At 48.5% G+C, this 27,239-nt stretch overlaps 1 protein-coding gene across 2 annotated transcripts in view; it reads left to right on the forward strand.

Annotated features, from left to right (window-relative positions):
- ASCC3 (activating signal cointegrator 1 complex subunit 3) overlaps positions 1-27,239 on the forward strand; it is a 2,962,611-nt gene that overhangs the window by 27,392 nt on the left and 2,907,980 nt on the right. For both annotated transcript variants that reach the window (XM_069606524.1, XM_069606525.1), the window contains exon 2: positions 23,071-23,171. The gene's annotated coding sequence lies outside the window, so the exon portion shown is untranslated. The remainder of the gene's footprint in view (positions 1-23,070; positions 23,172-27,239) is intronic.

Raw genomic sequence — 27,239 nt, forward strand, 5'->3', positions numbered from 1 at the left:
TCAGTCACTGCCTCCTGCAAGCATACAACCCATTTGGCAGCAGCTCCTGGTGCCAAAATGGGCCTTCAGCTAATCAAAATATGCAATGCACATTCAAAGAGGGCTTGGATGCAGACAGAGATTGGGGGAGTGGGAAAGTGCACAACATGAACGTCCTTACTTTTCCGAAGAGCCTATCGCATAAGTGAGCATGGGTCAAATGGGGATAATGGCAACATTCGGGGTAATTATGTATGTAGCTTTTCGTTTTCAAGATGATTATTTATGTGGAATGTTTGTGGTAATTTTCTTCATTTTACTATTCATCGTCCACGTAAGCAAGTGAAGACCATTTCAAAAAGTGCCAATTTTAGTGCTTTTTCTGTTGTCTAGGTTACTTGTATAATTCAGCTGGATAGGATCGGAGTCATCCCAATGTAACATCAGGCTTCAGTGTTCACAGCAGTGCTCAGCCATCATCTGAAACTGGTCGATCGATTCTGGTATGGGATTGTGAGCATGGAATCCATGTAGAATGTTCTAGTGTGAAGGGTTTGAAGTGTGACAATTGGAGGTGAGAACAGAGAGAGGTAGAAAGAGAGAGAGAGGGGTAGAGAGGTAGGTAGAGAGGTAGGTAGAGAGGTAGAGAGAGAGCGAGAGGTAGGTAGAGAGGTAGGTAGAGAGGTAGAGAGAGGGAGATGGGGAGAGAGAGAGATCCTGCATCTCTAGTCAGTAAACATGTATTGCACATATTTACTGGAGGGTTGCGTATGTGGTAATAAATTGGTCACGTCTGCGCAAAGTGTGACCAGTCAAAATATAGACCAGATGTAGCTTCTTTCATGCGGTACGGGCAGTCTAAGGGCAAGCACCGCCCATAGAGTTCTCTAGCGCCTGCATTGTACGTGTCCACACGAATGCAGCGCAGAGCCCTTTGTCCGCAGTCAAATCTCTGAGAAGAATCCCCTTTTGTAGCGCATATCTTCGATACAAATTGCAGATGCCCTGCCTCCCGTTCTGAGTGTGATATCATAGGAGCACAGAACCACCTGCATAATGGAAGCAAATAAATAGCATAAGCTGCGGTAGTTTACTTGATCATCTTCGAGAAACGTAGTGTGTCAATTAACTCTGGCCTTCACTACCAGCAACAACAGATGCTTCCTGCTGTGGTGTGTGTGGTTGTGACCAGTGCCATCTGTTTCCAAGCAATGTTGAACATGGTTTCAGTAACAATATGCATTCCCCAACATTTAGAGAGGAGGGTCTCCTCCCAATACAATCTTTAGTTGTGCCACGTTTCTGAGCACTTGCTCAGCATAGTGACACATTGCCAAAGGTAAAATAAACTGCTTCATTTAAAAACCAGCGTATTTTGCTATTATTTACACACATTATTTCCAAGTGGCATAAGCAATGTCAGGAAGGAAACACTAAAAAGGAAACCTACAGTGCCAAATAGGGAACGCTGTTGTGGTACCATAACATCTCTTGTTCACTATGGCAATGACAGTGGAACTTACACCTCCAGTCCTATCTAGGCATGCAGTACCAGTGATTCCTGGTATTAAAACAATCTTTGAGCTGCCAAGAAAAAGTTCATATTTATGGATTGTCTGAATTCAAGAGTGTGTAGACCCCTCCTTCTGAGTGCTACACAACAAGGTAGCAATGTGATAAATATGTTTGAGGAAATTGTCATTTGTACAGACAAACATTATTTACTAAAGAGCAGCGTTGCTGTGGAAGGCCACACATTTACACAGGGAGTTATTCCACAGGGGAGTAAGTACAATATTTCAGCCTTTTGTATTTGTATTTTGTGTATTTTTATAGTACACGAGACCAAAAAACCTTTGTGAGTTCATCAATCTATCAAAAATACAAGAACCGATGGGATGAAAAACGAGGGGACAAGATGCTAATTAAAATGCCTATGAAACAGGAATGTTTTCATTTTTCGTCAAAACAAGAGGAGGTTGTCAATAGGCCTTAATTCCAGTGGAATGGAATTCCAAAGCTTTCCTGCCTGTACTGAGAAGGAGCACACTAAGGGGCGTGAACGATGGAAGCAAGGGATGTTAATCAGAAGTTTATTTGCAGACCGTAAGGTAATGGTGATTTCCATAAATAGCATTGTGTGCAGGTGTTAAGCCTGTGATTTAATTCTACAATGGCTTCCTTTTCATTCCAAACTACATTGTCACAGAGATCTGGTGACTATGAGGTATATTGGTAACAGTTCTCTCAGATGAATTGATTATTAACTGGAGACGATTAGATATGTACTTAGGATCTCGAAACAATTGAGGATTGCAATAATACATTCTTGAGCTAATAATCGCGCATGCAGTGATTCACAGATGCTCTTGAGTCAGAAAAGGTTTAATCTGCGGAGAAGCACAAGGCAGTTTGCAGAGCTGCTGACAATCTGATTTGTATATTTTAACAGAAAACTTCCCCATCAAATGTTACTCGCAGGGATTTCACACTATCCTGTAGCTCTATGATATTACCTAATAAATCAGATTTTCTAAATGCTTTTGCTTTTGATGATGGTGAATGCACCATTCTTGGAAAAGGTGCAAAGTTATCAACCAATAGCTCATACATGTAACACTAATTTGAGAGAATTGTGTTTGGTCTTGGACACACATGTGGATCAAACAATCGCCTTGACAAAGACAGTAGAACAATCTCTCCAATGGTGCAAATGTTCAAGCTAGAAAATGATCACAGTGAACTAGCAGCTGGCTAATGATAATTCACTCTTGGCGAGTTAGAAATGGTGTGCTGCGTGCATGTTAAAAATTGGCAGGGGGCACGTGGCATTTGGCCCTCGCATAGTAGCCAACTGCTTTATTCAAACAAAAAACTAATTTTAACTCCATTGCCAGTGAAATAAGAAAAGGCAGAGTTCTCAGAATGTTTCGTGTAATCATCAATTACCACACATAAAAAAATGTGAAGTTTTCAATTGCACGCAATGTAAATGAACAGCTTCAAGGCTGTCAGGAAGTGGTTAGTTCAGATATGGCAGTGAAAAGAAGACCTCTTTATTCAAAGATAGTCTTGCATGGGGAAGGGCTTGTAATTATTAGATTCATCTTTTTTCTAAGTTGTCCCAAACAGAAAGCATCTTGAGCAAGTTGATCACTAAAAGTGGCAGTTCTAGTCATTGATGATTCCAGTTCAGATCTCGAAGTGGAAGAAAGTGCAAGCTGAATAACCTTGATGCTCAAAGAAGAAAGTATCATGTTTCACTCTCACCCAGTTTATGAAATAAAAATCAATGACATAATCCCTCTTATTACAAGTTTGATTCTGGGTCCCTCTACACTGTAGTCCTGTCAGAAGTCTGCTAGAACTGCTTGAAAGAGAACGTGGGCAAACTCAATTCCTCAGGCCTTAATCCTAAAGGATATTCTGAACCCTAAAATAGAAATTCTGGGATGATGTTCTGCTGTCTGCTCTTTTAAAGAAAGGTAGACTAGTGGCAGAGTTTGTGTGGCATTTAAAGGTGTGCTCATATTGGACTGAAAACACCAAGGAGAGTTCAATATTACTTTAAACCCTGGAACATTTGACCAATTCATGTTTTAGTGTGGGATGATCAAGAGCGTATAATGAACAGGAGCACCAAAGTCTTCTGAAGAGGGACAGATACAAACATAAAACTGTTTCGAAAATAGATGTTAGTCCAGCAGGTTGCCCTGTATGGAAGGTCCCAATACAGCTTTGTGGTCAATTGGAGAACTTAGTCCACCAAATGGTTACAGATGGTATAATGCAAGTCAAGAAATGTAATCCTCAGCGTGTAGCGCTCTGTTGGTCCTGACGAGGAAAGGAACGCATGGTTTTCACATGTTTCCGAGGCTCCAACAAAAGCGTTGAGATGTCATCCTTTATCACACGTACATCAAACACTGACACTTTTGCAGGTTGCTTGAGCATTTGCCACATCAAATATTTATGCTGCTTACTATCAAGTGTAGTTGACTGAAGAATCCGGGCCATTGACTTCTTTCAAAATGCTGTTTGGGGCACATCAATTATGCCTGATGCAATTTTGTTTGGCCTATCTTGCCATTGGTTTGCCGTGACTAATTGTTTTGGAAGGAAAAGTGAGTCCTGTAGTTGCAAAATGGCATTTATAGTTAATAAAAACCATGAAATATTGAGTATTAGTTAAGGTTTCCCTAAAGAAATGTTTGTGAGTGCTGATGGATATTTATTATTTATTTACATTTATTTATATAGCGCCTTTATCTAAAGCACCGAACACACTACAATAATTGGTACACAAAACACTAGTATAATAAACATTGTAACATGCTAGGTTTTAGGTAAACACAGGTGGCTATGAAACAAACATTCTAAAACTAAGCTGAATTTAGCAAGCGGAAAAAGTGTCTAAAATCTGTTTTAGATGTTTCTTAAATAAAGACAAAGCAGAGCAAGATCAGTTGTCCATTGGACGAGCATTGGGGAGTTTTGGAGAAAGACGTTGGAAAGAAAGACAATGAGAAGGAGCACAGGCAGGACGTTCGGAAATAAGAAAATATTTGGAAGCAGAGTGAAAAGACCTAATTATTTGGCTGATAGAAGGTAACAAAAACAGAGGCAGGCAAGTGCAAGACCATGAACATATTTAAGTTAAGAGAACATTCAATTGGAAATGAGCTGGAACAGGTACCCAGTAAAGCTGAGCTGACATAATTCTTATCACCCCTATCTCCAGAGACCTTCCTCTACCCACAGGGGAGAGTCCAACACTCCCTAGCAGGGGCTGTGGTAGGAATAGAGACAGGGAAGAGCATATACCAGTCACTGCATCAGCAAATAGAGTAAATGGCAACTCCCTGCAGTGATAGACTACTCTCATTCATCAGAACAAGAGAAGTTTACTAATGTCACATTATTTTTTATTGATAATCCACTGCTTATACATTCCAGTAACCCTTTGTGTGTGTATTAGACATGCACATATATAACATATTGATACACCGTACATTGAAATAGATGCCCCACATATAAAGTTCATATTCAAAATGCTCTTGATGCATTTCTCAGTGATGAACACTCAATGAAGGCTTCTTAAACTCTCATGTAAAATGTAAATCTTTTAATAATGAGAAATAAGTAATAAAGAAACATTGCTATCATTATATTCACTACACATAAAACACTTAAAATGGATAAAGTAATTAATGAATACGCAGCAGTCATTGTCATTGCTTCTATGTCTGCTCAAGACTCCGACTAATCAACCATCTCAAAGACATCATAGCCACCTTACAAACAACTACCTATCTCCCCAGGTCGTGCTAGGCAACCTCATAAATCATGCTAGGTAATCTTTATGAAAGCACCTAAAAGCACCTCCCCTTTCAATACCTCAGTACCTTTCTCAGATGAGGAGATGACTGGATGCCTGGAGCGGTCTACAGTCCAAGAAAAATGCCAACCAATATATAGACTGGGACAAGACACTTATAGTGCAGGGTCTTATTTGTTAAGCGTCTTCACTCATTTTTTGCTCTATCCTCTTGTTTACTAAAAGGAAAAGACGGGTCAGAGTCCCAACTGATTTTTTGCCAGCCACTGCCATGATACGTCCAGGCGCGCACACCATTTTCCATGTGTTGCCATCCTAGACAGGCATGACCCTCATCCATTTTGAGAATCTCGGAGCAGACGTGGAGGGGAGGTGAGAATTGGCGTGTTGCAGCATAATGGGACCTCTGTGCGCTCTCCCCAACTGCCGCCTCACCCTGGCACAGTGTAGTATGTTGCAGTACATTGCAGTGCAGATATCTCTGAAACGATGCGTCCTAGGACCTTGAAACATGGTTTTTGAGGTTCCTGAGCCTGCAAATATTTTTCCTGGCATCGAGGTGGTTAGATAGAGCTTTGTCCATGCCTTCTATGACCACATTGATGTTTTGCATATTGTGGTGAAAATTTCTCAGAAACGGTGTATCCCAGGGCCTTTAAACGTGCTTTTCTGTTCCTCGCATCGAGACACTTGAAATGAGCTCTGTCTGGTGCTTCTACAACAACCTTGATGTTTCACCGCTTCCAGGCAACATTCTCATGTGTGCAGAGGCTGATATCCAGGGAACGGTGTGGGGTGCCCCCATGAAATGTAGCCAGTGACATCTGGCGGTTCCTAACTGGTAACTGTGCACAATTTGGTGCAGATTGGTGGAATGGTGTGGAATTGTATGAGGAACAAACAGATGTTCTGTTTTAACGGAAATGCATCTCAGAAACAATATTGAAAATTTGAAAAATGACAGGAGTGTGCAACAAAAAATTTGATGTTGGTAAGAGATAATTAGCTGAAAAATAAAGGCCATGTTGTGAGCGTTCTTAAGAATTATCTTATAAAGGAGGAAATAGAATGGATACGGGGTAGTGTGACACATCTCAGGATTTGTTCCCTGCTTTGCTAGGGGGAGCCCCTTCTCATGTAGCCAGGTGGAGGTGAGGCCGCTACCTGATAGTCCCCCTGGGGGTGGTACTCAACGGGAGGATCACATGGTGAGGGATCTCCCCTCAGGACATGGGATGATTATCCAGAGAGAATGCCGTGTGTCCAGCTGAGAGTAAACTCTATCTCGCTCACCTACCCTATTCATACTCCACCTACCCCACACACTTTCATATGTCTCTTTGTGTAGAGTAGTTACTTCAATTAGGGAAGACCCACTCAGAAACTGGGACAAAGAAGAACACTTAACAACCCAGTAGAGAGTGAAAGCATCATCACTGAGATGAGGAGGAAGCGTGGAGTAATGTGAAATTTCCCGCAGAGCCAACATGGACAGACTAGACATTCTAAATCAATTGAATTAAACTGTATGATAAAAAGGGAAGAAGGACTCCGTTGGATGAGATGCCTGCCGGAGAGAAACCAGGAGATTTGAAAGCGAGAGGAGACGGCAGGCCAGGAGAGCACAAATCGAGATATTTACCCAACGGCAGAAGCCTCTCTGGAAGCTCTTACATGGACGGCGTGAAGCTCCAGCCGGTCGAGGACACTGGTGTGTACGCTTGAAGGGAGACTCACAACCTGTAGGCAGGGGAATGCCGCCGAAACACTGCAGCCCCCGAAGAGCCTGAGCAGGAGGTCTAAGAGACCCACGGACAACCGGGAGCTCTCAGTAGCTGGGAGCAGTTGTTGGGGACCCTAAGGGCGGATGACTAGCCGAGAAAGGGTCTAGGACCCCCAGCAAATAACGGACAGCCTTCCAGGCCTTCCTTGTCACAGTAGTGGAGGGCAGGGGGCGCTTCCCAGATAATACAAGCTAAAAGAACACAAATAAGGGTGTGGGACCCACAACTGAAGAGTGAACCGTTGAGCAGATTAGTGAGCCTGGGCTGGCCAGATGAAAGGGGAAGGGAGACATTCCCCCACAGTTTGTTGAACTTTATGAGAAGCCTGAGAAAGGCCAGGGGAAGCGAGACATTCCCTCCCCATCAGTGTTGAACTGTCAGGCCTAAACAGGGCCAGGGGAAGGGAGACATTCCTCCATCAAATACAGTGATGCATAAGAAGCCTGAGAAATACCAGAGGAAGGGAGACATTCCCCCACAGAGACTTGAGCTATTAAAATGTGAGAAAGGTTAGGGGAGACATTCCCTGACCTCGTGAATTGGGACTAAAGGGGAGAGAGTCAACCCCCTTGTCAGGAAGATTGAAGAAAGCCAATTCCCAAGGAAAACATAGTGAAAACAAAGGGACATTGTTTGTGAACTATACCTCCAGAACCTGGTGAACCTGGAACATTGTTGCTTCAGTACGAGACTGTAGCCTGAGGAAGAGACAGATGTCCTCAAAGTATAGTCTCTGTTTAGAACTATTAAAACTCCCACAGTTGTTTAGTTTCATTCGTAGTGTAAGAGAAGACAATAGGATTTTGACACAGGACGGTGGACTCTTTACTTTAGACATCCTGACACTCTGTAGCACTTTTACCTGAGGCAGGGAACCCCCTCTTAGAATTAGAGCAAGATGGGCTCTCTCTTTCCTTTTATTACAATAAAAGTCTTTTCCAATCACCATGCTACCATTTTGTCAAACTCGGACGTCTGCACCTTTACAGTAGTTGATAGTTGAAAGTACCTTTTAGATGCCATTTGCAAAGCAGCTACCTGGAGTGCCATTCACACCTTTACAAAGCATTACTGCTTAGCTAAACATTCTAAGAGTGATTCACAGGTGGTTCACGGGGTTTAGAAATCTGAAGGATCATGGGTACAATACACGTCACACAGGGATATAATTACAAGCACGCCCAGTCAACGTCCCTTTTCGAAACCCGAAGAGTTCAATACTCTGCACCTACCACCTAGATGTCGGCCTATGCACAGCATGTGAATCTAAGCAGATACAAGCATCAGAAATACGATTATGCTAAGTAATCTATGCTATATAATATATACTACAAACTAACTCTCAAGCTTGGGAAATCAAATGGAAGCCCTAGTTGGTTATCCTGCTTACCTCTCCCAATGGAATAAGCCTCTAGTAGTGAAGAGTGGAAAGACATTGTTGCGACCATAGAAGATGTTTGTCAAAATGTTGCAGGTATACTTATTAAGGACCTTTAGGCAGAAACTTAAAAAGAAGATTTTACGTTGTGCACAGTGAAGGATTGTGTTGTGTTGACCTCTAAAGAAGCTATACGAGATCTATGTCTAGGACTTATACATGTTGCAGCTGAGCTTGAAATGGAGAATGACAATTACATGCGTGGAAAATGTTTCACGTCCCCATTTGGTCTCTAAAATGAGATTGGGATGAATGCTCACTAGGGTCATTTAGGAATTACCTCTCTGAAAAGATGGATTAGTGCGAACATTTTTTGACCTGAGGAGGTTCATGAGGAGGACCTCTTTAGTCTGTGCTTGCAAGTTTTGTGTTGAGAGGTATAAATCCCCCACACCACCCCTGGTATCTTGTGTAATATCATAAGGAATTTGAGCTAAAGTTTGTTTTAATAGCTTTGGCCAGTTTCAGCAAAGTACCACTTGACTATAACATTTTTTTGTTTGTTTGAATCTTTATGCATATTACTGTGCAACACCACTGTTTTTTTTTATAACTCTGTTTATTGAATTTAGACAACACAATGAAAACATAGATGTTAATCCTAGACATACATCAGAAAAGGAAACAAGGCAATATCAACAGTGGCAAGGGCATTGCAGGGCTAAGGGGCTGTGAGACGGTTGCGAGATGAGTCTTTTGCCCGCCCCCTGCGCAACCGCCAAATTTCTTTTTTCGTATTTTGTCAAGTCCACTTCTCCCCAGATGCCGAGAAGTGTCATTTTGGGATCCTTAGGAATTGGCGTTGCCAGGACAGTGGAGATTGTATTGATACAGTCCCCCCAGAAGACTTGTAACACCTGACAGTCCCAGATCATGTGGTAGAAGGTGGCCGGCTCAGTTTTGCATTTAATGCATGTCCCATCCTCGGATCCCCCCCATCTGGCCATGGCAGTGCGCGAATAATAAGAGCGATGGAGGATTCTCAGTTGTGTTAGTCTGAGCTTGGTTTCTATCCCAATTTCTCTAGGGGACATTAATGCATCTATCCAGTCTTCAGGTTCCAGTTCACCTAAATCCCTTTCCCACCTTTCTTTGAGCCCATCGAGTTGTGTGGCCCCGAAGGAGTTGAGGGCCTGATAGAGGGTAGAGGTGACCTTGGAAGGAATACGTTGCGGGAGGACATTGGTCTCAATGGGAGAGCAGGGGGGTATACTTGTTGTGTCAGGGAACTGGGTGTGGATGGCATGGGCCAGCTGCGCATGCCAAAACTGGTCCATAGGTGCCAAGCCGAATTGCTCTTGCATGGTCTCAAAGTTTAGGAGGTGACCCCCCTGGATCACATGTGCTAGTGTATTTATCCCTTTTGCCCCCCAGCGTTCAAAAGAGCCCATTTTCACTATTTCCGAGAGGTGCGCGTTCTGCCATATCGGTTGGGGTAGTGTTGGTTTCCCTTTCCAGCCGACTTTTGTGTGCGCGTCCCACCAAGCACGGCGGATATGGTGCGTTATTTTTGGTAGCGTCGGGAGTTGTTTGTTCGTGGCATACAGGATCTGCAGTGGGGCTTTTGGGGACATGGTCTCTATTTCAATACGGATGTGTGGTAGTGTGGAATCTGCGTGTACCCAATCATTTACCACCCCGATCTGTGTCGCTAGGTAATACGTACGTATGCAGGGTAGACCGATGCCTCCCTCCCATACCGATCTCTGGAGCATGTTAAGGGCAATTCTGGGTTGTTCCCTCCTCCCCCCCATAGTGTGCGGAAGTTCTTGTCAATAAGTGTGAAAATGTCCCGGGGGATGGTGATGGTGAGCGGGGCGTTTTGAAGAACATACAGGAGTCTGGGGAGGGTCATCATCTTGAATAGTGTGGCTCTACCTATTGGCGATAGGGGGACTGATTGCCAGTGGGAGACATCCCTATTAAACCGCTCTATTACTGGCTGAAGGTTGAGTTGGAGGAACCCTTCTAGTGTCGGGTCGAGTCGTATGCCCAAATATTTAAATTCCCTGATACAGACATGGTATGGGCAGGACTGAGGGATCGCAGACTCTCTGCCTTGGATCGGAAAGTAAATGGTTTTGGCCTCCTTCACCTTTAGGCCCACAATGTTTTGGTACTCCTTAAGGATAAGGGTGAAAGTCGGGCATGAGGTACTCGGGTTGCTAAGGTATATAAGGAGGTCATCCGTGTAGGGCGAGAGTCGATCCTCCCCTCCCCCTGGCCAGGCGAATCCGGACTAATTATTGTTCGCTCTGAGTTCCATTGCTAGTGGTTCGATGGCAAGGAGGAAGAGGAGTGGAGACAATGAGCACCCCTGCCTAGTGCCTCGGCCCAGAGGGAATGGTTTGGAGGACCTACCGTTCACCCTCACCGTGGCTTCTGGGGATGCGTAGAGGAGTTTGACCCATGATATGAATGTTTGCCCGAGGTTCATTCGAGCCATGATTGCCCACAAAGCGTCCCACTCCACAGAATCAAATGCCTTCTCAAAGTTCCGCAATTAGTGATTTCCAGGCCATCAGGGACTCTGTTCCCTCCAATCCCCCGACACTGCTCGCTCCTTGCCATACCATAGTTTCTGCCTCCGCCCATTTCTGCAAGTCCTTCCACCACACCTCCACCCGTGGTCTATGACATGTCTTCCATCCCATGGCTATTCTTCTCTTTGCCAGCACATATGCTAAGTCCTTCAGTTTGCTCACATGTTTTAGCTTCTTCGATCTTGAGAACACCCCCAACAAACAGGCCCACACCGTGTCTACAAAGATCTTGACATGCTTCTCGGCCAGTTTACGTTCCACCTCACTTCAAAAGCGTGCAATGACCAGGCACGACCAGAACATGTGTACCATGCCCGCATTCTCCTCGTCACACTTAGGGCATGCCTGCCGACCCACATTTGCAAACTTCGATATCCTCTGGGGTGTCAAATACGCCCTGTGTGTGATATACAGTTGTATCTGTTGCAACCTAGCATTTCTAGACACCTTCTTATGATAACCTTGCACCCACATCCCGTCTTCCATCGAGGTCCCCACTTCCGTTTCCCAATCCAATCTCAGTTGGGTGACCTCTTTCCCCACTCTGAGCATCAGCATCTCATATAATCTAGATATCTCGTGCCCCCCTTCCGCTATGTCGTATATCATATCTAATATGACATCTGGCTCTCCCTCCAGCACGGTTTCCGGTCACATTTCCTTTACTCTTTTCACCATCCTATAATATGCAATATACTGACCCGAATGCAACCCAGATACATCCCGCAACTCCTCAAAGGCAACTATTGAGCCCTCCTGCCAAATATCTCCCATGGTTGCAAGCCCCACCGGCTCCCAGTGGTTCCTGATTATCTTCCTTAGCTGTGCATCCGCCCCCGTCAATGCAACCAATGGTATCTGCGGAGAGCATGGATTTGCATTTTCCAACATCTTGCACGCTCTGCGCCACATCTTCGACCCAGCAACATCATCATGGGACGCTCTTTCAGTTCTGCTCTGGGTACCCACATCACCTCTTTCAAGTAAAAGGGCACGCAATCCTGCCCAAACAACCTGGATTCAGAGGTTTCCTCGTCAGAGAGCCATTTAGCGACATACTGCAGTTGGCTCGCCACATAATGCACCTCGTAATTGGGCAATTTTATCCCCCCTTTTTCGTGGAAGTTCTGTAGCTTCCATAATGCCACTCTATTCCGCGTGCCATGCCACAAGAAATCCCTACACATGCTGTTCAGGCTGATGAAAAACTTCTTAGGTATCAGATATGGGATGTTCGCGAAATAATGCAGGAGCCTAGGCAGAACCACCATCTTGAGCATCGCTGCCCTCCCTATCATGGCTAACGGCAGCTTCACCCAAAACCGCATGCAATTTGAAGTCATAAAAACTATTTGCTTTAGAAAATAACATGAATTTATGTGGCATCTGTGACCGAAATGTTGGTGGTTTACAGAAGTAATCACCACACAGTTACTTGTTGCTCACCCTCTCAGAAATACTTGATGGACAGAAAAAGATAAATCCACATTTGTAGACGTTGCCCACCAAGTAATCAGATAAAGAATTTTGGCACAAAAAAGTAAGGTGAGAGATGATGTGCTTAGATCGACGAAATGCTCTGATTTACAAACTGATGATCATGTCAACATTGAATGACCCTTCCATATTGCAACGAGTTTGTCCTGTTCTAGAAAGGCAGTTGGAACACGAGAGCTTCTGAAAAGAACAGTGATTGTAGAGTGTGGTCATTGCATCAGGTTAGAACGGATACTAGCAATTGAGCTGAATGCTATACACATGTCTTGCCATACATAGGTACTTGATTGACTTGAGCCTTCACTGAACTGCAAGTTCCATTATTTCTTCTAAAGGAAAGCCTGGAAACACCTATATTGGTTGTACCAGTGAAGCCCTTTTACTGAAGGAGTACATAAATCTCCCTATCCCCTTTGGGATAAAAACAGGAGAACTATTGTGGCACCACCATCCATATAAACCCTGTAGAGTATGTGGAGGGTGTGCTGCAATTTCCTCAATAAGGGAGCACAGTGGGTATCTTTCCGTTCTCACTAAGTCTGCCAGGAAGAAGGTCAAAAAGCATATCTTGGTCTCTAACTTGGGTCTCCCTATCGCCAACACCTATAACAGCGCTTCGGACCGACATCCTCTTTGTTGTTCTCTCGCCATATCTATGAACTCTTCATATGGTCTCTGTGCCCGCTCCTTTCACCTCTTCTCTCATAAATGGTGGCACCCGCTGGGAGGCCCTCCTGGCCCCCTTCCACTCCTCTAAGGTCATCATTAATGCCTACCTAAATGGCACCATCTTGGTTCAAGATCCTCAGGCCAACCTTCTCCTCTTTGATAGACGCTTTCCACGCCTCATCAATTTCCCCTCTCTCCCCTCCTCGGCTTTTTTTTGCCTCCTTCCTCTGCCCCCCCCCCCCTTTGCTACCTTGCCCTCTCCTCCTTCCTCTCCTTTCCCCCCTTGGGCTCCGTCTAACCTCCTTCTACACCTATGCAGGGCGTACCTCTGATCAGTACCCCTCCCCGGAAGTCCTTCAAGGATGACAACCTTCTCCATATTGCCACTCTCTACTCTCGCTCAGCCGTCAAACAATCCACTGACCTCTACCGCCTCCTGGAAGAACTTGACCTCGATGTCCTCGGTCTCACCGAGACATGGTTCATGACCAGCTATGTCACAAGCTTTGGCACTCTCCTCCCCGACGGCTACAAGATCCTCTCTGCACCCAGATCCACCCGTCCAGAGGGGGTATAGCCCTGATCTTCCCGGAGTGGATTCCTGCCTCTGTCCTTCCTATGCAGACCTGCCTCTGTCCTTCCTATGCAGACCTACTCCTCATTCGACTTCCTTGTCTGCAGGCTTTCTCTCTCTCCTAGCCACTCTCTTACCATGGCTACTATCTATCGGCCACCTGGTCAGATCACCTCCTTCCTCTCTGAGTGGGTGGACCTCTCCTCCTCCCTCCTGGCCTCAACCACTCAACTCCTCCTTCTTGGAGACCTCAATATCCATCTGTAGCTCCCTGTTTCTCCTCTGGACTCTTTCGTAACCTCTGCGATTTTCTCTCTTTCTCCAGCATGGGGTCTGGCATGGATTCACATGCTCATGAATATTCCCCGTCGTCAGGCTGGGAATCCTCGGTAAAGAAAAAACCAGTATCAGTTTCGTTTCTGATCTGTCTTTCGTAGTAGTAACCAATCACTGGTCTCTGCGTCATACTGACCACAGCCAATGACTGCCCTCTACCTAAGCCCCGCCTCTGGCAGCCATCTTCAGATTTTTACCGCACGTTCATGTGTTGGGATCCTCGTGCTATTGCTCTCGAGCGTTAGTGCTATTTTTTTCACGTTTTTTCTCAAAAACTTTGTTTTTTCGGTCAAAAGAGCCTCAAGCTCCACCGACTCTCCATCCGATCAACGGGGACCCGTGTCGGATTCGTCTACGCCCCTCAAGGGTGAAGATTTCGTCGAGCTACGCTTTTGGAGGACTCCAGAAGTTTCTCAGGCCCATCTCGGTCATGGCCCCGGAGAAGGGAAGCTCGACGCCCGGAAAGCTGTTCAGGGTCTGCCCTGGATGCCAGCTGCAGAATGTCTTTAAGGAAGACGAACACTCCTTTTGTCTTTACTGCCTACATGAGGACAAGACGCACGTGGAGAAGGACTGTGCGTTTTGCTGCAACATGTCGGAGCGGACCATGAAGGACCGTCATCAACGTCTCGCCGACTGGCTGGAAGGGAAGAGCCCGTCCGGTGAGAAGAAGAGGAAGAAATCCGAGCGGTCTTCTAAGACCTTTGAGGACGCCCCGGCGACGGGGGTCCAACACAAGGCCAAGCACCGCGAGTCCGCTGGCACCGGGAGCGCCGAACGGTCGGGCTCTACGGGCGCCAGGCAGGGCGCACCCTCCCCGGCACCATCAACCACGAGCCAACGCTCTGGGTCGGGTAAGAGGAAGGCCGAGCACCCGGCGAAGCTCCTGGAGAGGCCCCAGGCGAGCTCGAAGGCGGAGGGGGAGCGAGGCAGTGTCCCCCCCTCAAGGAGAAGGCGGTGAACGCACCTAAGGTAGTGAAAGCCTTAATCCATCCGGCCAAGGCCTCTATCGAGACAGTCGCGGCGGCCCTGGCTCAGCCTGTGGAGGCTACACCAGTGGTGGCGACCTCGGGGCCCAGAGTCTCCCTGCCACCGCAGAGGGAGTCCTCTTTTATGCCCATCGACAGGACACCCGTGAAACCTCCGACGGAGAAGAAAAAGGGGGGGCAGGAGGTCGTCGTGGATTCGGCCTCAACCTCTGAGGAAGAACTGATCGAGGTCTTAAGCCACAGCGTTGGCGTGGAAGAAGACCAGCCCGTCGGAAGGGATCCCGACGCAGGAGACGACAACATCGTCGAGGGTACCGACAGGGCCCCTGACCGCCCGTCGGACTCCCCTCTGCCAGCGCCGCAAGACAACTCGGCGGCCTTTTTGTTGGCTATACAGTCCTTATGCTCAGAGATAAGGACGAGACTGCTGTTACCAGTGGAGGAGCCACTCCCGTCGGGGGACCCGGAACCAGGCCCTTTGGGCAGCCCCCCTCCTAAGAAAAGAAGGATTCACCCTCCACCTCCTTTTCAGCCATCGCGCCCCGTTCAGCCCTCCTCCCCGTCCACGACTCGAGGGGATGACACGGGGACTGACACGGCCGCGACGGGTACGGACGACGAGGTGTACGACGAGGATCTGCCGTCGTCACCTCCCACCCGGGCTTCCCCGCCCGACGAGATTGGATCTTTTCACTCCATGATCGCCAGGGCATCCGAGCTCTTCCAGCTCTGCCCTGAGGAGAAGAAGAAGGAAGTTTTCCTTTATCAGCGGCGCGAGGCCAAGAGGAAGACGGTCCTCGCGGTACCTCTGCTGGACGATATTTGGGATGAGGGCCTTGCCCTCCTCAAGAACCCATCCACGACGCCGGCTAGAAGAGACCGGTACGAGAAGAAGTACCGGGTCCCGGACGCGGCCCCCTTGTGCCTCCGGGCACAGCATACCCCGGACTCTGTCGTCTCCGCGGCGGCCAGGAAGAAAGCGGGGGGGGTGCGGCCTCCACGTCGACTTCCCCGCCGGACGGCGAGGGAAAGAAATTGGACACAATGGGGCGCAGGGTCATCTCGTCTGCAGCGACGACGATTAAGGCGGCCAACGCCTTAGCTATCGTAGCCCGCTACGACAGGGAGCTGTGGTACAAACTGGCTCCCCTGCTGGACTTCCTACCGGACGACAAGAGGGCGGATGCCCTGGAGATCTTGCAGGAAGGTGAGGTGGCGTCGGACCACGCCATCACGATTGCGACGGACATCGCCGACACTGGATTTCGCCAGTTGGGCAACGGCGTGTGCCTTAGGCGGCGTGGATGGCTCAAGGCTACTGACTTCCGTCAAGACGTACAGACCAGAGTCCTGGACATGCCGTTCGATGGGAACAACCTGTTTGGGAAAACGGTGGACGATTCCCTTCAAGCCATTAAAGCGGACACGGAGACGGCCCGGGCTCTCGGGGTTCTCCAGCAACGGCGGCCGCCCTTTCGGAGCGGCGGAGGCAAGGGCGCCTCCAAAGGTTCCGGCGGCGGATTTTCCACCTACCGTCAAGCGGCCCGTTCGTCGTCTCAGGAAGCTTACAGGGGACGAGGCAAGTCAGGCGGACCCCGCCGTCGCCAAGGAGGTCAAGGCGGCAAAGCCTCGTCTAAGCAGGATTGAACCGGCCGTGGGGTCGGGCCCCCACCGAAGCACCCCGGTGGGAGGCCAGCTGGCGAGCTTCGTCAGCGTGTGGGAGTCCATCTCCACCGACCGTTGGGTGCTGGACGCCCTAGCCCAGGGTCACGCGCTCGAGTTTCAAAGAAGGTGCCCGCGCGTCCCCCCTGTGGCCAGGAAAGAGCTTCACGTCCCTCAGCTTCTCCTGGAGGTAATGGCGATGCTCAGGAAGGGCGCCATCGAACTCGTCCCAAAGAGGCTTCGTGGCTCCGGAGTTTACTCAAGATACTTCCTCGTGAAGAAGAAGACGGGAGGATGGCGCCCCATCCTAGACCTACGACGGCTGAACAAGTTCATCAAGGCGCAGAAGTTCCGGATGGTCACCCTCCAGCACGTCCTGGGTAAGCTGGAGGAGGGTGACTTCCTGTCGCCGTTGGATTTGGAGGATGCCTACTTCCATATTCCCATCCTAAAGGGGCACCGAAAATTTCTCAGGTTCGTGGTCCAAGGGCGTCACTATCAGTTCAGAGCCCTTCCCTTCGGTCTACGGTCGGCACCCAGGGTATTCACCAAGTGCCTTGCACCAGTGGCGGCGCAGCTGCGCCGAGAGGGGATCCACGTCTACCCCTACCTGGACGACTGGCTCATCCGAGCCAAGACGAGGGAGCTCGCCGTGGAGCACACGGCAAGGACCGTCCAACTTCTCACGGACCTGGGATTCTCCGTGAACTACGCCAAGTCCCACCTGGTACCCACGCAAGACGCACTGTTTCTGGGAGCGAAGCTCGACACAGTGTCCCTTCTGGCCTCCCCGTCGGAGGAAAGGACCAGGGCCATCCTGGGCAAGGTACAGCGGATGTTGGTTGCTGACGCGGCCAAGGTGAGGTCCATCAAGTCCCTCCTCGGAATGATGTCTTCTTGCATCTACCTCATTCCCATGTGCAGGCTCCGGATGCGCCCGTTGCAGGAGTTCCTGGACGCGCGCTGGATCCAAATGACGGGCAACTTCGAGGAGAGGATCACACTCGACGAGAGTTTCCGACGAGCGATCCGGTGGTGGGGCACCCGCGCGCATCTGACGGCGGGCATGGACTTCCAGACCCCAGGCCACCAGGAGACAGTGACCACGGATGCCTCCCTGGAAGGGTGGGGAGCGCACACCGGAAATCTGCACGCGAGAGGCCTTTGGCTCCCGACGGAGAAGTCCCTCCATATCAACGTCCTGGAGCTACGTGCAGTGTTTTGGGCCCTCAGGTCCTTCCTTCCGTCCCTCAAGGGCAAGGTGGTGAGGATCTTCACCGACAACACCACCACCATGTTTTACATCAGGAAACAGGGCGGAACCAGGTCCCCAGCACTGTCCAAGGAGGCGCAGGACCTGTGGCATTGGGCCGTCGCCCAAAGGATGTTTCTGGTGCCGTTTCATCTGGCAGGGATAAAAAACACCATTGCCGACTCACTCAGCAGGGAGCTGCGCTCGTGCCACGAGTGGGAACTACGGCAGGATCTAGTGGATCGCCTCTTCCAACGGTGGGGCACACCCCAGATCGACCTGTTCGCGACGGCGACGAACTCCAAGTGCCGGAGGTTCGCCAGCAGGTTTCCCCAGCCGAGGAGCATGGGCGATGCTTTCTCGTTCCCCTGGGAAGGCCTGTTCCTATACGCGTTCCCTCCACTGCCACTGCTGATCCGGCTCATCAACCAGCTCAAGAGGTCACGGTGCAGGATGATCCTCGTCGCACCTGCGTGGCCGAGGCAGATATGGTTCCCGGACCTTCTGGACTTGTCAGCGTCCCCGTCAATCAAGCTGCCAGTGGACGCGGATCTGCTCTCCAGGGAAGGAGGCGCCATCCTCCACCACGACCCGAAGTCGCTGAACTTTCAGGCCTGGCTCCTGCAGCGCTAGAGTTTGGAGGATACGACATACCGGCCGACTGCAGAGAGGTCCTTGCAAAGGCCAGGGCGTCCTCGACTCTTAAATGCTACGGACACAAATGGAAGAGGTTCTCTGTCTGGTGCCACGCACAGAATATTAACCCTCTAAGGATTACGGCTCCCCAAGTGCTGCCGTATCTGTTGACGCTGGCCAAGGCTGGACTGGCACACGCGTCCATCAAGATTCATCTTGCTGCGATCTCCCGATACACCAGAACCACGGGGCGGACGTCCTTGTGGTCTCATCGTCTGGTGAAAGAGTTCATGAAGGGACTGTTCAGATCGTTTCCGCCGGTGAAGGCTCCGGCCCCGGCCCCGGCGAGGGAGCTCAACGTGGTGCTGACCAAGCTCATGGGACCTCCGTTCGAGCCTCTGCACTCGGCCCCGTTGAAGTTCCTGTCATGGAAAACAGCGTTTCTTGTGGCCATCACCTCCGCACGACGAGTGGGAGAGATCCAGGCCCTATCTTGCAAACCACCATACTTGACTTTTCACGACACGAGGGTGGTGCTCAGGACGCACCCCTCCTTCATGCCCAAGGTGCCGTCGGACTTCCACCTCAACGAACCCTTGGTGTTGCCTGTGTTTTTCCCGTCGCCTTCGTCGCCGGCTGAGAGGACTTTGCACTCGCTTGATGTGGCTAGAGCGCTGAAGTTCTACGTGGACCGCACAAAGTGTTTTCGGAAGACGTCACAACTCTTTGTGAACTTTGGACCTGTCAATCAGGGGAAGGATCTCTCGAAGGCTTCCATTTCCAGATGGCTCTCCGGCTGTATCATGTACTGTCATCGGTTGGCAAACCGACCGCTGCCCGGCCGTCCGAGAGCCCATTCCACCAGAGCGATCGCAGCTACCACGGCGTTCCTTTCTGGTGTGCCCCTGCTGGACATATGCAGGGCTGCTACGTGGAGGTCGATGCACACCTTCACGAAATTCTACTGCGTCGATCGGGATTCCAGGGAGGAGTCCAGGGTCGGCCAAGCAGTGCTGCGCAACCTGTTCGCCTGAGGTGAGCCTGGTGAGGAGGTAAGATTGCTTGATGTTGAGTTTGATGTAATGCTTAATGTTGAGCCTTTGCCACCTCCTGTGGTTGTGCATGTGTGTACTGCTATGTATTCTTTATTCATGAGCATGTGAATCCATGCCAGACCCCATGCTGGAGAAGGAACAAGTTACTTACCTGTAACTGTTGTTCTCCAGCATGGGTCTGGCATGGATTCACATGCGAACCCTCCCGCCTACCCCTCTGCGGCTCTTCACTTGGTCATACTGCCACTTCACGTGCTTCCAAATATGAAGATGGCTGCCAGAGGCGGGGCTTAGGTAGAGGGCAGTCATTGGCTGTGGTCAGTATGACGCAGAGACCAGTGATTGGTTACTACTACGAAAGACAGATCAGAAACGAAACTGATACTGGTTTTTTCTTTACCGAGGATTCCCAGCCTGACGACGGGGAATATTCATGAGCATGTGAATCCATGCCAGACCCATGCTGGAGAACAACAGTTACAGGTAAGTAACTTGTTCCTTCTGTTCTCCCTTCTGGCCCGACTCACTCTGCAGGGCACACGCTGGATGTTTTGATCTCCTGTGACCGCCCCCTCTCCATCCCTCTGACCACTCCTCTCTCCTGGAGTGATCACTCCCTCCTTTCCTCCCATCTCTCCCTCTCTACCCCTCAGGCCAAGCCAACTCCAACACTGCCACCTACCTTCTCGGTCATCTGACCCATGAAACGTGTGTCAGTTGAGGCTTTCGCCGCCACTTTCACTCCCCCCTCCTCCTCCTCTGGCTGACTCACATACTGGCACAGCCCTTTCCATGTTCTACTCTTCTATCCCTGATACTCTTGATGTTCATGCCCCTGTCATGAGGATCCGCTTGAAGCCCAAAGCCAAGTGCAACTCTTGATACGACGCTGATCTAGCTACCCTTCAACGCGAGTGTAGGGTGACTGAGAGGAAATGGCAGGCTTCTTGTACATCCTCTGAGGAACTGGCCTGCCGCCTGCTCCAAAGGCAATACCGGCTCCTTGACCGAACTAAGAAGAGAGCCCACAATCAAGCCCGCGTCTCTGCGGCATCTACCAACTCGGCCGAACTCTTTAAAATCTGCAATGAGCTTGCCAACTCTGCTGCAGTCTCTACCTCTCCTGTTGCCTCCCAGGCCCTTTGCACGGCCCTTGTCTCTCATTTCATCTAAAAATCCCAGGACATCCTGTCCACCCTCTCGTCCTCTCCTCCTCTTCCCCAATCTCTATCTGCTACCTCTGGCTTTCCTACAGCTGCCCCCCTCCCTCTTTCTCTTCCTTTCCTATGTTCTCCCCTGACGAGATTCCCAGACAAGTCCGATCTATGAAAGTCTTGTCAAATCAGGTTCTTCCCTGTTCGTCCAAAACCATCAAAGACCTCATTGACACCCTTGCTCATCCTCTAATTGACTTCTGCAACCTCACCTTCGTCTCTTGAGCCTTTCCGTCCCCTCTCAAGTATTCTCTTGTGCACCCTCTTATCAAGAAACCCACAGCCGACCCCTCATGCCCGGCTAACTATCCCCTGATCTGCATCACTCCTTTCCTGGGCAAACTCCTGGAAAAGCTTGCCATCTCCAAGCTTAATCTTCACACCGATTCTGTTGGTTGTCTCCATGACCATCAGTCTGGCTTCAGAGCTTCCAGAAGCACGGAAACCGCTCTCCTGTACATTCGTGAAGACCTGCTGTCCAACCTCGACATTAACATCGCTTCTGTTCTCATCCTACCCGATCTCTCTCCTGTCTTGGACAACCATGCCATCCTGCTCAACCGTCTCTGTGATAACCCTGGAATCACCAATCAGGTCTGGCCTGGCTGACCTTTTTCCTCTGTGATCGGCCCTCCCAGGTCCAATTTGGGTCCTTCCTTTCCTGTATCTCACTCTCTACCTGTGGTGTTCCCCAGGGGTCTAACCACACTCCATGTCTTTTCAACCAATACTTGCCACCCTTTACCCACTGCATTGCCGCTTTCTGCTTCAACTTTCAGTGCTATGCGGATGGCACTAAACTCATTTTCAGGATTCCCTCTGCCACCTCTTCTTCTCTCATCTCTGACTGTCTGTATGCTGTCCAGGAGTGGTGTGCCACCAATGATCTCTGCCCTAATGTCAGTAAGATGGAGGTTCTCCTCATCTGCACACCTGCACCCTCCTTTCCTGTCACTCTCTGGCCGGCCTCCCTTGACCCTCTTCCTTCTCCCACCTGTGAGCCTCTGTGTCATCTTCGTCTCCACACTCTCCCTTTCTCCTCACATCTCTGACGTCTCTAAGAAGTCAAACTACCAACTGCACCTCCTCAGAGGTATTCTTCCTTTCCTCTCCTTCCCCCAGAAGCTCACTTTCTCTCGAGCTCTGGTTCTCTCTAGGCTGGACTACTGCAACAGCCTCTTTCGAACTCTGTCTGCTTCTACTCTCCGCCCTCTGCAACTGATCCAGAACAGGACTGCAAGACTTGTCCTTGGCCTCAAGCCCTGGGATCGTATTTCTCCAGCCCTGAAATCTCTTCATTGGCTCCCAGTGGCTGCAAGGATTAAATTCAAGACCCTCTAGGGCCTTCAACTCTCCCTCCGTAAATATCTTCCTACTTGAGCTCTTCGCTCCTCCACCTCCCCCAGGGTCAGTCGCTTCTCCAAGCAACGAGTTGGGGGTAGATCTATTTCCTCGGCTGTTGCCTCCCACTGCAACAGCCTCTCTGAAACTTGAGGAGAACTATCTCCGGTTCTGGAAGCACCTCAAGGCCTTCCTCTTTGCTTCTGCCTTCGCTCTTCCTTTCCCCTGCTGATCTCTCTGCTCTGCACCGAGCACATGGTTACCCTCTGATTTTCTCTCTGCACTTGCACGTACTCAATGTCACTGGGCCTAGTAAGATCGTTGTTTTGTCCTCCGTTGCCTCGTCACGCTCTGAAACACTTCTGTATGAGCGTTATACAAATAAAATATCATATCGTATGCCTTTAAAATTGTTTGGGAGTTCTAATCCCCTAATACACAAGTAGTCGGATGCTTTCCAGCGGTTATTTACGTTTGCTTATTTCATTTGCATAGTACGTGAAGCTTTTGAGCGTGGTGGGTGGCTCTAAAGAGATAATAGTGTGGGTCTTATCACTTGATGCTTTTGATGCTATGGCTGCAAAAAGTTAGATGTGTGGTCTTGCAGCCTATTCTCTGTTCATCTTAGCTGCTGAATGTCATTTTAAGCGGAGGCGCAGTGAACACACTTGCCAAATTTGCCTGCATAAAACAAGTTCATTATGTGCATTTTGTTAGTCACATGCTGTCCTAACTTGTATTCTTCTTGTTTTTTAATTTTCAGAACACACTGTTTGTGGTTGTGAAAAGACCGAGGATAAAAAAGATTCTTGAATACAACCATACAACCATACTTGTGTATCAGAAACCACTGTCAAAGTGAAGGTAAGTTATTAATCTAATGAACGTTGAAATTCATTTAGTTGCTATTACGATCTGAAGTAAAATCCCATATCACATGACATGAAAGTTCCTGGGTATATTTTTCTAGTGTTTTTGCCAGTGCGGTCCTTTTCATTTATTCCTCTTTTCTACCTGCTGCCATTTACCCAATTGCACACAGCCGTCCATATGCATCCTTTTAAATAGGCATCATGTGCTGAGGATTTAGTCTTCTTTAGAAAATGATTTCATAAAGCTGTGCATGTACCTCGATTTCCAGCCTATGAGTGCTAATATAGTTATCCCTTCCAGGGTAAAGCTACTTCACCTTGGAATCTTCATAAATATTCTGAAACGCTATATATTGCCAGACACTCAGTTTCTTTGTGTGTTTTTGTAACTACTTGCAAAATGCTGTTTGGCTTATTTTGGACTACAATACAACCAAAACAATTAACTTGCAATTATCACAGGCTTAAGTGCTGAAGACAAGACAAAACGGGCAACTTAAAGCGGCCATGCTGCTCCAGCACTCCATCATTCACCACATTGCCAGTTGCAGTTTGTTTCTTTTTCTGACTTGGTAGTCCGAATGTCTGAAACATTTCTCAAGATTTTAGACGTAACTTTACTTGCAAAAATAGTTTTTTTTCTCCTTTTTCTCTAAACCCTTCTTTTCCCGAACTACATTTGTTTTAGCTCAATGCCAGCTTTGCATTTATAAGTGCACTCTGTAAGGAACTCATGGTGGCAACAGTAAAGACAGACCCAAGTGATCACAGTTCAAGGTTGTTTATTAAACTGTATAATGGGTGAGAAAAATACCTAATCTAAAGCAAAATCTAAGATGGGAGCAAGCTACGACCATCAAATAATAATTAGGCAGTCCTAGTGGCGTCTTGGCAAATAAAAAGGGCCAATCCTTGCAACTCAATTACAAAGTAGTGTGGGATAATGGTCACAAGAAAAGGAAGAAGTGTTAACCAAATAATAAGTCAGGATGGTAGGGCTGTGGTCTCCCTTCCCCACGCTTTTAGCATGGGACAAGGCAGGACCTTTGAGCACAGTACACTCCTGTGCCCCGCCAGCACAAGATTAAAGTTCCCTTTAACGATGTCAGGACCTTCTGGGACCAAGTCTCTTTCCTGCAAAGTCTCTTACCTTTAGAAGGCCTGCTGTACCTTAAACAAAAAGTTCCCTTGGTTATATTTCACGTTGGGCGATTGCTATTCACCCCTGGGATCCCCCCCCCCCCCCTCAGCCGGGCTCGGGTCCTTCTTGTAAAGTTAGCCTCCCTCAATCGGGTTCACTATGGCCTTTCACTCAAAATCGGTGCATTCAAACAACCTCAATGTCCTTTTGAACATCTATCCATTGTGGACATCCCTCAGCCAGGTTCACACTTGTCACAATGTGTATGGGTATCCCCCTGTTTACCTTTAATTTGCAGGCATCCCTCTGTTCATTTGCCAGTTTTTACAGTTCGATCCGTTTTCTTCAATATGTCAAAGACCTTCGCATGTACGAGGGGTTTTGCTTGACTCTCGTGTGACCACTTTGACACTTCACTCCGGCCTCTCTTAAGGCCTCGTGGCTTCCGTAGGTTCAACAAAAAAAAACACAACCCAAAAAGGCTTCAGTCAGAGTCAATGGCTGTGCTGAACTGTTTTGAGTTTCCTTGCCTTCGGAGTCAAGGACAGCACCACAGCAGCAAGCGATTCCTCCCGCTTTGGCTATCAGCGCGGTGGAACCCTATGTGCCGTTGACACCTGTCACACCACACACCAGGTGGACTTATGATTTCCCTTTCAGAGGCTTCGCAGGTGTGAGTTGAAAAGGGCAAGGGCAGTTCCCCCCCCTTAGTCTTCCCTCCAGGTCTCGCCGCCTTTCCCCTCTGTTTGAACTGCCAGTCCGGTGTAGCTGTTTTCTCATGCGTTTGGCCTTGCTCAAAGTATGCTCTCGTACTCCGCATGCCTTTTATTGCTGTGGGGAAGGGAAAGGGCAGTTGGGTGTTTGTAGATATTGTCAATTGCCTGACTCTGCCTGAACCTTGTGTTGGGACATGTCAGGTAAACAGCTCTGGTGTTAGTCCGTTGTCTGTCACAGTGTAGGAAAGTGTTCGTTTTGGAAAGGGGGTGTGGGGTAGAGCTTCTAAGTATCCACTGGAGCAGGATGGGGACAAGGGGTTATAAGGAAGGGGGGTACTATGTTTCGCCTGCCGTTGTCGCACTTCCACTCTCCGAAGAGCCCCCCCGCATTTAGGTGATCCTCCCTCCCCCTCACTGGTCCACCCCCAGGAACTGGATCCAATAGCGATGGCCGTGTCCTGACCACCTGGATGACAGATCTCCGGGGACTAGCGGGTGAGACACCTTCAGGTTTCTCACACAACTCCTGCAATGGGACAATCATTCCATTGAAGAATGTGACATTTAGAAAATGTGATGTGAGAGGCTCAAAGGTAGAGAGGGAATTAGGCTTACTGAAAGCAGCGTTTGGACACTCAGGAACACATTCCGGGGCTCATGTTGGTCAGTGGCGTATCGTAAATAAAAGGTATAAAAGCCTTGCGTAAGGCTTTTACGTCTTTCATTCATGCCACATTTTCATTCATTTGTATTGCAGAGAGGTGGGGCAGAACGCAACTTGTGTTTCCACCGTCTCTCTTCCTCTCTGCCATACCAATGCCCCAGCATTTGCGCCGGCATGCACTTTCATGCCAGTTGAAATGCTGCGGATCCCTATGGAGGCTTAGCCTGCCGGCTTTATGCGCTAGCATAAAGCAAGCAGACTCCATAGGAATCCATTCTAAACGCATGTAGGCAGCATTTACAATTGCAATTAAATGCTGCCTACCATGTGAGCATAGTAGGCAGCATTTACTCGTTTGCACAGCAGAGTACAAATGTGCAGGGCAAAAGGCGGCATACTGCCAGAAGCTGTCGCTTCCTCCAACCAAGTTGCGAACACCCCCTATTGACGGGGCTTATTTTGCCCTTTGGTTCCTCTAAGGCTTATCTTAGTGCTCTTAATTTGTTCTGATTAAATGTTCCTTCTATTGGGAAGTGTGTGTGTGTTAAGTCACTTAAGGTAATGGCAGGAATCTAGGAAGTTATAAGTAGTATTATTAAAATAAGCATACATGAAATCTGCTGGCGAGCCCTTAGGTGGGGCTTCCGCCTGTGTTGACTGCTCTTTGTCCATGTTCTGGCCCTGCTTTGTTTTTCTTATTTCGCCCCAGGTCCACTCGCCCCTGTACCACTCACTCATTAACTCCACTCCTTTGCAGTCTTGAGAAGGAAGCAGGGGATTTACCATAGACTTTCCTGAAAGGGCTACGGGGTAGTAATCCTGCAAGTATCCATATTTCCCTACTTAAGTGCTGGGCGTTAACCAGATCTCGTGTTTCCATTTTCCTGTTTTATCGTTTCCCTTGTTAAAAACAGAAATACAGTTGGTGGCCTCCTTCTAGTGCTTGGATCTACTCAGATTCTGATTGCATTCAGACCAATCCAGATACATATGTTACACATATCTGAAATTTGCAGGGTGTCTTACCAGACCAGCCTAACAGTTACCACTCCCAGTATTTTGCCAGATCTGTTTCAGGGTAGAAATAATACACAACTGCCACAGCCACCACAATAAAACCGGCAAAACAAATATTATAATGCTGTACCCAACCCAGAATTTCTAATCCATCTTTGCATATCCCCCTAAATAGATCCTCCTGTTTCTTAATCATTGTAATAAACTGTTGCCCCGTCCCCCCCATCCCCCACCCCTTCCCTGAGAGGCTACGCATTCACAAATTTTATAGACCTGGACATTGTCTTCTTCCCGATTAAACCTCTTGAAAGGACTCCTTACCTTTTCTGGTAATACACGTGTGGTTTTTGAGTAGAGGCCAACCACCGGTCTGGTGCCATACCACGTTACTTGACAGGTTGTGCCAAAATGTGAATGGCAAAAATTAAGATTCTTAGACTTTTTTTATTCGTTTTCTTTCTAGACAAACTGACAGCATCTTCCCAGTTAGCCTATTGCCAACCAATACCCACACCATCTTCC

The sequence above is a fragment of the Ambystoma mexicanum genome, chromosome 4p (assembly GCF_040938575.1).
Source record: "Ambystoma mexicanum isolate Mex_15411 chromosome 4p, UKY_AmexF1_1, whole genome shotgun sequence".
NCBI classification, from domain to species: domain Eukaryota; kingdom Metazoa; phylum Chordata; class Amphibia; order Caudata; family Ambystomatidae; genus Ambystoma; species Ambystoma mexicanum.